The sequence below is a fragment of the Coregonus lavaretus genome, assembly GCF_964263955.1.
Source record: "Coregonus lavaretus genome assembly, chromosome: 10".
NCBI classification, from domain to species: domain Eukaryota; kingdom Metazoa; phylum Chordata; class Actinopteri; order Salmoniformes; family Salmonidae; genus Coregonus; species Coregonus lavaretus.
Genome location: NC_139997.1, coordinates 47,804,284 through 47,816,708, shown reverse-complemented (window position 1 = coordinate 47,816,708; position 12,425 = coordinate 47,804,284). Strand labels below are relative to the sequence as shown.

Genomic DNA, 12,425 nt, shown 5'->3' with positions numbered 1-12,425 from the left:
ATGTCTTTCAAAATGAAATAACTACCTTTTTAATTTAGTATTTTCAGTGCCAATTTCAGACATAGCTGGTGGTTTTCCATTAGGACTCTGGCCTCAATAGTTCAATAGTTGTGTAATTCAGACCCATAATGTATGAAAGTGAAAAGTGTCTCTATTCTTAAATATATGCAGCTCTTTGTCCCCTAAACATGCCACCTCCGTCCTTACCTTACACTGGTCCAGTCAGGTAGGTTTTTAGCTGGCACTATTCGATGAGCCTGTAATTTATCAGCAGGCTGGTGAAGTTATGTTTTTTGCTCTGTTTATTCCGTTTTACAAACAATTCACACACAATTAGATAACACAATATTTGTGTTGAAACGTATCTATAGCAGAACAGCAACGATCAAATGCTTAAATACATTTACTTGCATATCTTAGACCACCTTTTGCTAAACTTTAAATACAGATGTTATCAGGTGAATACAAAATTCACTGTTAAGAAATTCCGTTCACAGTAATATGACACATTGTTTTCATCAGAAGAGAAATGTGTGCTTGCTAAACATATCAATAATCTCGCAGACCAGTTTCATGGGCTTAGCAGCCTCAAATGCAGATAACTTGCCTACAAATTGGCACATCGAAACAACATCCCTGTCCCAGACAGTTGGTCAAACAATTGAAGGGTACGTGATGTTGAATAGAGATCTATTATATCTGAATGTACGAATACATTTAAGATATACAATATACCACACCCCAATCCATGAAATATACTTTGACCTACTAGCACCATCACCCATGGTCACAGGACACCAGCACCCACTTACCCCAAGGCGGCTCAACTTACCCTGTCCTTATGCTCAATTTATCCCATACCCGGGGTAAGTTGTGCCAACAGACCACTTTTTTTGGACAAGCTATGTTTTGAAAACTGTTATGTTTACATGAATTATGATTATTTCCAGTGATACACAACATCCTGAAATGTAAGTAGATATCTTTGTTAGAAAGAATACAATATTTCCCTTGACGTAGTGATGCTAAATGTAATAAAATTGATCCACTTACCCCGCTCTCCCCTACAAGCAAATTTTGGATCTGTGTTGAAATGTATCTATAGCAGAACAGCAATGATCAAATGCTTAATTACATTTACAGAACTTCTGATCATTTTCTTGCCTTAGTACCTGACTTGCATATCTTAGTCCACCTTTTGCAAAACTTTAAATATAAATGCCATCAGTGAATAGAAATTAACAGTTAAGTTCACAGAATATAACACATGGTTTTCATCAAAAGAGAAATGTGTGCAATTGTGTTCACTGTTTCCAGCAATCAGTAAATACTACTGCATAAAATTCTATATCACCCCACCAGTGTCATACCATGTACAATATATGGAAAGATCTAGGAAATGGGGACTGTCTAATTGTTATGATTTCTTACAATATTGCAGAGATGCAGAGAATGAAGTTGGATTACTTCTAAGTAACTTTGGGTTACTTAGAAGTTACTCCTAAGATCATCTTTGTAATTGTGACCTTCCATTATAGAGCTTTGCTTTAGTGTGGATTGAGGCCTATAGATACAGCTGTATTCCTCCATTGTATTCACCTTTCCTTATTTATATTGTGGATAGTGTTTCTGTACACCAATGAAAAGTATACAAAACAATGAGCAAACCAGCCTTTGTATTAAATACATGGAATTGGATTGTGATGATACTGATGAATGAATCCTGCAAATAATGTGCTTATTTTTTTATTGAATTTTCTATTAGGAATAATATTTGATTTGATGTGTATGAAATTGTTAGGTGAAATATGCATAAAAGGAGAGTAATTGGTCATAATTGTACTTCCAATTTTGACCATCATGATTTAGTGACTGTAAAGGAAAATGTGTTGATCTACTGGGATTTTTAAAAGACAAACTAACTGGACTCAAGAGATAAGTATGGTTGTATTAATCTTTTGGCAGTCAACCGTGTTCATTTGATGAATCTATTTGCAATTCTGACGGTCTAATATACACTGAGTGTTAGGAACACCTGCTCTTTCCGTGACATAGACCGACCAGGTGAATCCAGGGGAAAACTATGATCCCTTATTGATGGACAAATGTTTCATGAAGCGACAGTACAGAATGTCACCTTTTATTTGAGAGTATATTCATACATATCTGTTTTACCGTTTAGAAATTAAGGCACTTTATGTATATAGTGCACCTATTTGAAGGTGTCATAAGTATTTGGACAAATTCACCTATATTGTATTACATTTTGTCAACGTGTAGTATTTGGTCCCATATTCCAAGCACACAATGACTACATCAAGCTTGTGACTGTACACACTTGTTGGATGCATTTGCAGTTTGTTTTGGTTGTGTTTCGGATTATGTTGTGCCCAATAGAAATGAATGGTAAATAAAACAAAACAAACTGCAAATGCATCCAACAAGTTTGTAGGTGTCATAAGTATTTGGACAAATTCACTTATATTGTATTACATTTTGTCAACGTGTAGTATTTGGTCCCATATTCCAAGCACACAATGACTACATCAAGCTTGTGACTGTACACACTTGTTGGATGCATTTGCAGTTTGTTTTGGTTGTGTTTCGGATTATGTTGTGCCCAATAGAAATGAATGGTAAATAAAACAAAACAAACTGCAAATGCATCCAACAAGTTTGTAGAGTCACAACAAGCTTGATGTAGTCATTGCATGCTAGGAATATGGGACCAAATACTAAACTTTTGAAATACACTATAAGTGAATTTGTCCAAATACTTATGACACCTTCAAATGGGGGGACTAGATACATAAAGTGCTTTCATTTTTAAACAGTAAAATGGATATGTATGAAAATACCCTCAAATAAAAGATGACATTCTGTACTGTCGCTTCATATAAAATGTGATCTTAAATCCAAAATTAAACGTTTTAGCTTCACTGTCCAAATAAATACTTAGGGGAGTGTACAGTGCCTTCGGGAAAGTATTCAGACCCCTTGACTCTTTCCACATTTTGTTATGTTACAGCCTTATTCTAAAATTGATTAAATAAATAAAATCCTCATCAATCTACAGATAATACCCCATAATGACAAAGCGAAAATACCTATTTACATACAGTAAGTATTCAGACCCTTTGCTATTTAGCTCAGGTGCATCCGGTTTCCATTGATCATCCTTGAGATGTTTCTACAACTTGATTGGGGTCCACCTGTGGTATAAAAAGTTTTGGGACACTGTAAAGTCCATGGAGAATAAGAGCACTTCCTCCCAGTTGCCCACTGCACTGAGGCTAGGAAACACTATCACCACCGATAAATCTACAATAATCGAGAATTTCAACAAGCATTTTGCTACAGCTGGCCATGCTTTCCATCTGGCTACCACTACCCCGGCCACCAACTCTGCACCCTCCGCTGAAACTTGCCCATGCCCCCCCCGCTTCTCCTTCACACAAATTCAGACAGCTGACGTTTTGAAAGAGCTGCAAAATCTGGACCCCTACAGATCAGCTGGGCTAGACAATCTGGACCCTTTCTTTCTAAAACTAGCCGCCGAAATTGTCGCAACCCCTATTACTAGTCTGTTCAACCTCTCTTTCATAACGTCTGAGATCCCCAGAGATTGGAAAGCTGCCGCGGTCATCCCCCTCTACAAAGGGGGTGACACTCTAGATCCAAACTGCTACAGACCTATATCCATCCTGCCCTGCCTTTCGAAAGTATTTGAAAGCCAAGTTAACAAACAGATCACCGACCATTTCGAATACCACCGTACCTTCTCCGCTATGCAATCCGGTTTCCGAGCTGGTCATGGGTGCACTTCAGCCACGCTCAAGGTCCTAAACGATATTATAACCGCGATTGATAATAGACAGTACTGTGCAGCCGTCTTCATCGACCTGGCCAAGGCTTTCGACTCTGTCAACCACCGCATTCTTATTGGCAGACTAAATAGCCTTGGTTTCTCAAATGACTTCCTCGCCTGGTTCACCAACTACTTCTCAGATAGAGTTCAGTGTGTCAAATCGGAGGGCCTGTTGTCTGGACCTATGGCAGTCTCTATGGGGGTGCCACAGGGTTCAATTCTTGGGCCGACACTTTTCTCTGTGTATATCAATGATGTCGCTCTTGCTGCTGGTGACTCTCAGATCCACCTCTACGCAGACGACACCATTTTGTATACATCTGGCCCTTCATTGGACACTGTGTTAACAAACCTCCAAACGAGCTTCAATGCCATACAACACTCCTTCAGTAGCCTCCAACTGCTCTTAAACACTAGTAAAACTAAATGCATGCTTTTCAATCGAACGCTGCTGGCACCCGCCCACCCGACTAGAATCACCACTCTTGACGGGTCTGACCTAGAGTATGTGGACAACTATAAATACCTAGCTGTCTGGTTAGACTGTAAACTCTCCTTCCAGACTCACATAAAGAATCTCCAATCCAAAGTTAAATCTAGAATCGGCTTCCTATTTCGCAACAAAGCCTCCTTCACTCATGCTGCCAAACATGCCCTCGTAAAACTGACTATCCTACCGATCCTTGACTTCGGCGATGTCATTTACAAAATAGCCTCCAACACTCTACTCAGCAAATTGGATGTAGTCTATCACAGTGCCATCCGTTTTGTCTCCAAAGCCCCATACGCTACCCACCACTGTGACCTGTACGCTCTTGTTGGCTGGTCCTCACTACATGTTCGTCGTCAAACCCACTGGCTCCAGGCCATCTATAAATCACTGCTAGGCAAATCCCCGCCTTATCTTAGCTCATTGGTCACCATAGCAGCACCCACCCGTAGTCTGCGCTCCAGCAGGTATATCTCACTGGTCATTCCCAAAGCCAACACCTCCTTTGGCCGCCATTCCTTCCAGTTCTCTGCTGCCAATGACTGGAACGAATTGCAAAAATCTCTGAAGCTGGAGACTCTTATCTCCCTCACTAACTTTAAGCATCAGTTGTCAGAGCACCTTACCGATCACTGCACCTGTACACAGCCCATCTGAAATTAGCCCACCCAACTACCTCATCCCTATATTGTTATTTATTTTGCTCTTTTGCACCCCAGTATCTCTATTTGCACATAATCTCTTGCACATCTAGCATTCCAGTGTTAATATTATTGTAATTATTTTGCACTATAGCCTATTTATTGCCTTACCTCCATAACTTGCTACATTTGCACACACTGTATATATATTTTCTGTTGTATTTTTGACTTTATGTTTTTTACCCCATATGTAACTCTGTGTTGTTTTTATCGCACTGCTTTGCTTTATCTTGGCCAGGTCGCAGTTGTAAATGAGAACTTGTTCTCAACTGGCTTACCTGGTTAAATAAAGGTGAAATAAAAATAAAAATATTAAATTGATTGGACATGATTTGGAAAGGCGCACACACCTGTCTATATAAGGTCCCACAGTTGACAGTGCATATCAGAGCAAAAACCAAGTCATGAGGTCGAAGGAACTGTCCATAGAGCTCCGAGACAGGATTGTGTCGAGGCACAGATCTGGGGAAGGATACCAAAAAATGTCTGCAGCATTGAAGATCCCCAAGAACACAGTGGCCTCCATCATTCTTAAATGGAAGAAGTTTGGAACCACCAAGACTCTTCCTAGAGCTGGCCACCCGGCCAAACTGAGCAATCGAGGGAGAAGGGCCTTGGTCAGGGAGGTGACCAAGAACCCAATGGTCACTCTGTCAGAGCTCCAGAGTTCCTCTGTGGAGATGGGAGAACCTTCCTGAAGGACAACCATCTCTGCAGCACTCCACCAATCCGGCATTTATGGTAGAGTGGCCAGACGGAAGCCATTGCTCAGTAAAAGGCACGACAGCCCGCTTGGAGTTTGCTAAAGGGCACCTAAATGACTCTCAGACCATGAGAAACAAGATTCTCTGGTTTAATGAAACCAAGATTGAGCTCTTTCGCCTGAATGCCAAGCGTCACATCTGGAGGAAACCTGGCACCATCCCTATGGTGAAGCATGTTGATGGCAGCATCATGCTGTGGGGATGTTTTTCAGCGGCAAGGACTGGGAGACTAGTCAGGATCGAGGGAAAGAAGAACGGAGCAAAGTACAGAGAGATCCTTGATGAAAACCTCCTCTAGAGCACTCAGGACCTCAGACTGGGGCGAAGGTTCACCTTCCAACAGGACAACGACCCTAAGCACACAGCCAAGACAATGCAGGGGTAGCTTCGGGACAAGTCTCTGAATGTCCTTGAGTGGCCCAGCTAGAGCCCGGACTTGAACCCGATCGAACATCTCTGGAGAGACCTGAAAATAGCTATGTAGCGAGGCTCCCCATCCAACCTGACAGAGCTTGAGAGGATCTGCAGAGAAGAATGGGAGAAAATCCCCAAATACAGGTGTGCCAAGCTTGTAGCGTCATACCCAAGAAGACTCGAGGCTGTAATCGCTACCAAAGGTGCTTCAACAAAGTACTGAGTAAAGGGTCTGAATACTTATGTAAATGTAATATTTACGTGTTTTATTTTTATTAAATTAGCAAAAATGTAAAAATAACTGTTTTTGCTTTGTCATTATGGGGTATTGTGTGTAGATTGATGAGGGAAAAAAAACAATACTTTCCAAATGTACTGTATATCTGAAATTGCACCCGTAGGAAGCTTGTTTATTTCAAAAATACTCCCCATAGCTGTACTTGCAGGCCTATTGGGAAATTCAGATGCGTTAGCTCTAACAAAGTTCCTAGTCTGGAGACAGTGGAAGAAGTTGGATTGGGGGAGGTTGAAGTTTTCCTGTAGCTGAACAAAAGAGGCAAACATATTATCAATGAATAATTGGGATAGTGAGGAGAGGCCTAGTGAGTGCCAGATGCCAAAAGTAGTATAATAAAATGTTGTGGTTGATTGGGCCTGACAGATAAAGCCTCTAAGGCCAAAGGGAACTGATTCCACATTTTGAGAGACTGTTTTACAATTGGATTAACACACTTTTTGCCTAGGGACACTGGGAGAGAGGAGCACAACACAGAGGAAAGTGCAGCTGGTTTACATGATTCAGACTCCATCTGGACCCAGAGTGGACTTGCGATAGTAGGGTCAGTCTGTAGCCAGTACAGAAGGGCTCTGACGTTTGCAGCCTAACAGTATGTCTGAAAATTTGGTAGAGCTAAACCACCCAGTGCCTTAGGCTTCTGTAAATGTTTTCTACCAATTCGTGGTCCCGTGCCATCCCAAATAAAAGACAGGAAAGTTTGATGAAGCGAATTGAAAAATGATTTTGGAATAAAAATAGGTCAACATTGAAATAAATATAAACATTTGGGCAACACATTCATTTTAATGACATTAACCCTTCCAATGAGCGAAAGCGGTAGATGCTGTACTTCCAAAAAGGAAAAGACTGTTTCAAACTATCTGCTAGAGCAACTATGTTTGCCTTAAACAGATTGGAATATTTCCTTGTCACTTCAACTCTCAAGTAGGTGAATTGGTCCCGGACAACCCTAAACTGAAAGTTTGTAAAAGAGCACCTTAAAGCAGCCTGATATACAGGAAAAAGCTCACGCTTGGCTCTTTGATGTTGTCGGCACAATGCGTTGAAAATTTAAACGGGCTGTGCTTTTACTTGTTGGCTCTCATTTGAAAAAATAAAAATAAAAAACAGGCGAGAACCAATTAAACTTGTCTCACAATTTCTGAGCGAATATTGCATTAACAAACGTCCTCCTTTCCAGACCCGTGTGGTCACAGTTCTCCCTGCGCTGGGAGTCACGTGAGTCGTGTCAACCAGACTAGTAATGAATTATCAGGGTTGGAAATAAACAAAAGGAGGTTGTCCGCATATAGTGAGACTTTCTGCTCTAAGCCCGCCCTGAGGATCCATGCAATGAATTTGGGAATAAAGCCAAATCTATGAAGGGCAGCTGTTAGGTAGTCACTCCCAGTCGACACGGTCAAAAGCTTTTTCCGCATCGACCAAGACCACTACCAGCCTGGTGAAGTTGACGAAGGAGAGGGCAAGGTTTGTGATAAGCCAAACATCTGCACTGGTGGTCTGCAGAGGTAGACTTTGAACTTGTCAGACTGTGAGCCTAAAATAGCCCCTCTGTAGCAATAACCTGCATGGGCCTTGGTGGCCTTGATGAAAACAAATGACAGGGATACATGGGAAGGGGTGTAGTGATAAAACACTAGTTTTAGGTAGACAATGGATTGAATATATATATTCAAAAAAGTATTGGAAAGGGAAAGGGGGATACCTAGTCATGCACCTTGTTACTGTTCTCACTGTCATTCACTGTACAATGGTGACCCAGTGTGGACAAAGTGTATTGTCATGACAGGATTAACTTTGTCTATGGAAAGGAGTCACTGAAATATATTACCTACAATTGTTAGGCTAGGATAGGCCCATAGCTGCCAGAAGTAGTTTGGGGGGTGCTGTGATTTTTTTCTAGGACTGTGGGAACACATTTTTTGGTTAGCGCTACAGACTGCTATACTGGTCGGCTAATACAGGACTAGTAAAGGCCCAGTGCACTACTTTCGTGATTTTGTTGTTGTTGTTGTAATCCTGATTTTTCAGGGGATGCTGCAGCACCCTCAGCACCCGTACTTCCCACCACTATGGATAGGCCTATTAGCTCCTGACCTGAAATGATAATCATAGTGGCTGATTTCACACATGTTGTGTGATTTTAATTTCAGAATCATCTCTGTTTATTTTCCTTCTTTACAACGTTTGGGGATTTTGGGGATGGGGGAGGGTTGTTAGAAGTTAGTAGGGCTCTTTTTTATTTTCTTAGTAGTACAGGATTAGGTAGGATTATTATATTATTTTTTTCTAAAGTCTGTAAACTGTGATTGACCAGTAGGTGGCGGCATGCACCTCTAACGTTTGTTTGAGGGCCTCCATTATACCATAATAGGCTCTGCATGGTCAATATGTCCTCTGCAGTGATACAGCCTCTGCAGAAGTCAGGGCATTTATACGTCTTGCCCTTCGCTGAGCAGAGCTGTTGTGAAGGAAGCTGTCAAGGAAGTGAACCCCGCCCATTTCTACAATTGCTTAAAATGTGATTTTTAACCTAACCTTGAAATAAAACCAAAACGCACATTTGTATTTCATGTTATGTAATTTCTTTTTTTTGTGGCTGTGGTAACTAGTGGAAACCTTTGTGCCTGTTGTTCACACGCGTATCTGCCCTCTCATTAGCTAGAATGGTCCCACCTGATCTTGCCTTCTCCCGACTGCCTTCCATTTTAGAATACATTTATTTTCGTTGTTAAAGCGGCAACTAGAGTGTCTGGTCAATATAATGGATAATCTGTGTTTGCGACCATTTAATCACAGATGTAGATGTGTATTCGGAAAGTATTCAGACCCTTTCACTTTTTCCCACATTTGAAGTTACAGCCTTATTCTAAATTTGATAAAATTGTTTTTTTTTCCCCTCATCAATCTACACACAATACCCCATAATGACAAAGCAAAAACAGGTTTTTAGAAATGTTTGCACATTTATGAAAAAACAACAACTGAAATATCACATTTACATAAGTATTCAGACCCTTTACTCAGTACTTTGTTGAAGCACCTTTGGCAGCGATTACAGCCTGGAGTCTTCTTGGGTATGACGCTACAGGCTTGGCACACTTGTATTTGGGGAGTTTCTCCCATTCTTCTCTGCAGATCCTCTCAAGCTCTGTCAGGTTGGATGCGGAGCGTCGCTGCACAGCTATTTTTGTAAGGGTAGGTAACAACACATCTGCCACACTGATCCTCAACACGGGGGCCCCTCAGGGGTGCGTGCTCAGTCCCCTCCTGTACTCTCTGTTCACCCATGACTGCATGGCCAGGCACGACTCCAACACCATCATTAAGTTTGCCGACGACACAACAGTGGTAGGCCTGATCACCGACAACGATGAGACAGCCTATAGGGAGGAGGTCAGAGATCTGGCCGTGTGGTGCCAGGACAACAACCTCTCCCTCAACGTGACCAAGACAAAGGAGATGATTGTGGACTACAGGAAAAAAAAGAGGACTGAGCACGCCCCCATTCTCATCGATGGGGCTGTAGTGGAACAGGTTGAGAGCTTCAAGTTCCTTGGTGTCCACATCACCAACGAACTATCATGGTCCAAACACACCAAGACAGTCGTGAAGAGGGCACGACAAAGCCTATTCCCCCTCAGGAGACTAAAAAGATTTGGCATGCGTCCTCAGATCCTCAAAAAATTCTACAGCTGCACCATCGAGAGCATCCTGACTGGTTGCATCACCACCTGGTATGGCAACTGCTTGGCCTCTGACCGCAAGGCACTACAGAGGGTAGTGCGTACGGCCCAGTACATCACTGGGGCAAAGCTCCCTGCCATCCAGGACCTCTATACCAGGCGGTGTCAGAGGAAGGCCCTCAAAATTGTCAAAGACTCCAGCCACCCTAGTCATAGACTGTTCTCTCTGCTACCGCACGGCAAGCGGTACCGGAGTGCCAAGTCTAGGTCCAAAAGACTTCTCAACAGCTTCTACCCCCAAGCCATAAGACTCCTGAACAGCTAATCATGGCTACCCGGACTATTTGCACTGCCCCCCCACCCCATCCTTTTTACGCTGCTGCTACTCTAAGTATTTATGCATAGTCACTTTAACTCTACCCACATGTACATATTACCTCAACTACCTCAACTAGCCGGTGCCCCCGCACATTGACTCTGCAACGGTACCCCCCTGTATATATAGCCTCCCTACTGTCACTTTATTTTACTGTATATATAGCCTCCTTACTGTCACTTTATTTTACTTCTGCTCTTTTTTTCTCAACACTTTTTTGTTGTTGTTGTTTTATTCTTACTTTTGTTTAAAATAAATGCACTGTTGGTTAAGGGCTGTAAGTAAGCATTTCACTGCAATGTCTGCACCTGTTGTATTCGGCGCATGTGACCAATAAAATTTGATTTGATTTGATTTTCCCGGTCTCTCCAGAGATGTTCGATCGGGTTCAAGTCCGGGCTCTGGCTGGGCTCTCAATCCTGACTAGTTTCCCAGTCGCTGCCGCTGAAAAGGATGATCAATGGAAACAGGATGCACCTGTTTTTTTCTTCATTTTAGTCATTTAGCAGACGCTCTTATCCAGAGCGACTTACAGGAGCAATTAGGGTTAAGAGCCTTAAGAGGGCACATCGACAGGGTTTTCACCTAGTCTGCTCAGGGATTCGAATCAGTGACCTTTCGGTTACTGGCCCAATGCTCTTAACCGCTAGGCTACATGAGGCAAGTCAAAGTTTGGACGCCGAAGTCTGCGCTCCTTCGTCAGTGATTGGTCAAGGGTACTACTCCTAGTTTGTTGTCATGCAACGAGATTACTTGTTTTTATGTTTTGAAAAATTCACCTGAGAAATACTGCCCCAAACATCTTAGCTAGATGTAAAATTGCTCGACTAAGACCTCCTCGGCAAAAACGTCAAAATTAATGACAGATTTCTTGATTTATCTTATATTAATTCGGATTATTTTGGAAGTGTTTCTGGTTATGTTGTTGCTACAGCGGCTCAAGACGAGGGACAAACAACGGTAATCTTGCCACTTTTTTCTTGTTTTTCAAGCGAAGGTCTTTAGGGAGTATGACAGCACAGACGGACGCTTCGCCAAGCCGAGTTTGGCTAGGAGCAAACCGAACCTATGTATGCGGACGCTTTTAGGTTTACTGCTCGAACACACCCATTGTTTGCTACAAAACAATTTGGAAATGGTCCTTGCTATTACAAATCCTTGGGATTGAAGTTAACATTTAAAATGCTTAAGGTTAGGTAATGGTTATGGTTAAGGTTAGGGTAAGGTTTAGGATGAGGACTTCCTAGCCTGATGCCTAATTCCGCTGCTCTTCTTCTTATCCTTTGGTATTCTTTCATTTTAAAAAATGTATAGGTGCATGCCGCCACCTACTGTATTGGCTGTGTATCAGCCTACTATTCTGTAGTATGAATTCATTACACTTTGTGAAAAAATTGCCCTACCAACTAACCCTACACCCATTAAAACCTCATCACTATTCCACTACTTTGGCCCTATCTGATCCTACACCAGGCCAGCAGCCTGAGAGGACGGGACACTATTGTTTAAAACACCTTGTAACTCTTCTGCAGTAAAATCTCGTACAATAAGTCCTTCTCTGCAGCTGCCACCACAACATCTATCCCTTCCTGCAGTACAGTTGACATCCATGGCCATGAACGCCAAAAAAACAACCTTAGTGAAGGTCATGTTATTCCTATCGCTCTCTATTGACCTCGGCCTACTCACAGGGATCCTCTTAGGATCCCTTACCCTGGACCCATCTTCCTCTACTACTCTCTTCACTCCCTCAGCATACGACACCTTCTGCACTACTCTGATCATGGCAACTTCAACCTGCCTTTCTCTCACCGGACACCTCTGATCT

The 12,425-nt window shown here is 42.2% G+C and overlaps 1 protein-coding gene across 1 annotated transcript in view; it reads left to right on the top strand.

The window, feature by feature from the left end:
• Positions 1-7,873: 7,873 nt before the first annotated feature.
• The window catches only part of LOC311135618 (G-protein coupled receptor-associated protein LMBRD2B-like), a 28,002-nt gene continuing 23,450 nt past the window's right edge, over positions 7,874-12,425 (top strand). Inside the window, exon 1 of the mRNA XM_084169635.1 lies at positions 7,874-8,002. The gene's annotated coding sequence lies outside the window, so the exon portion shown is untranslated. The remainder of the gene's footprint in view (positions 8,003-12,425) is intronic.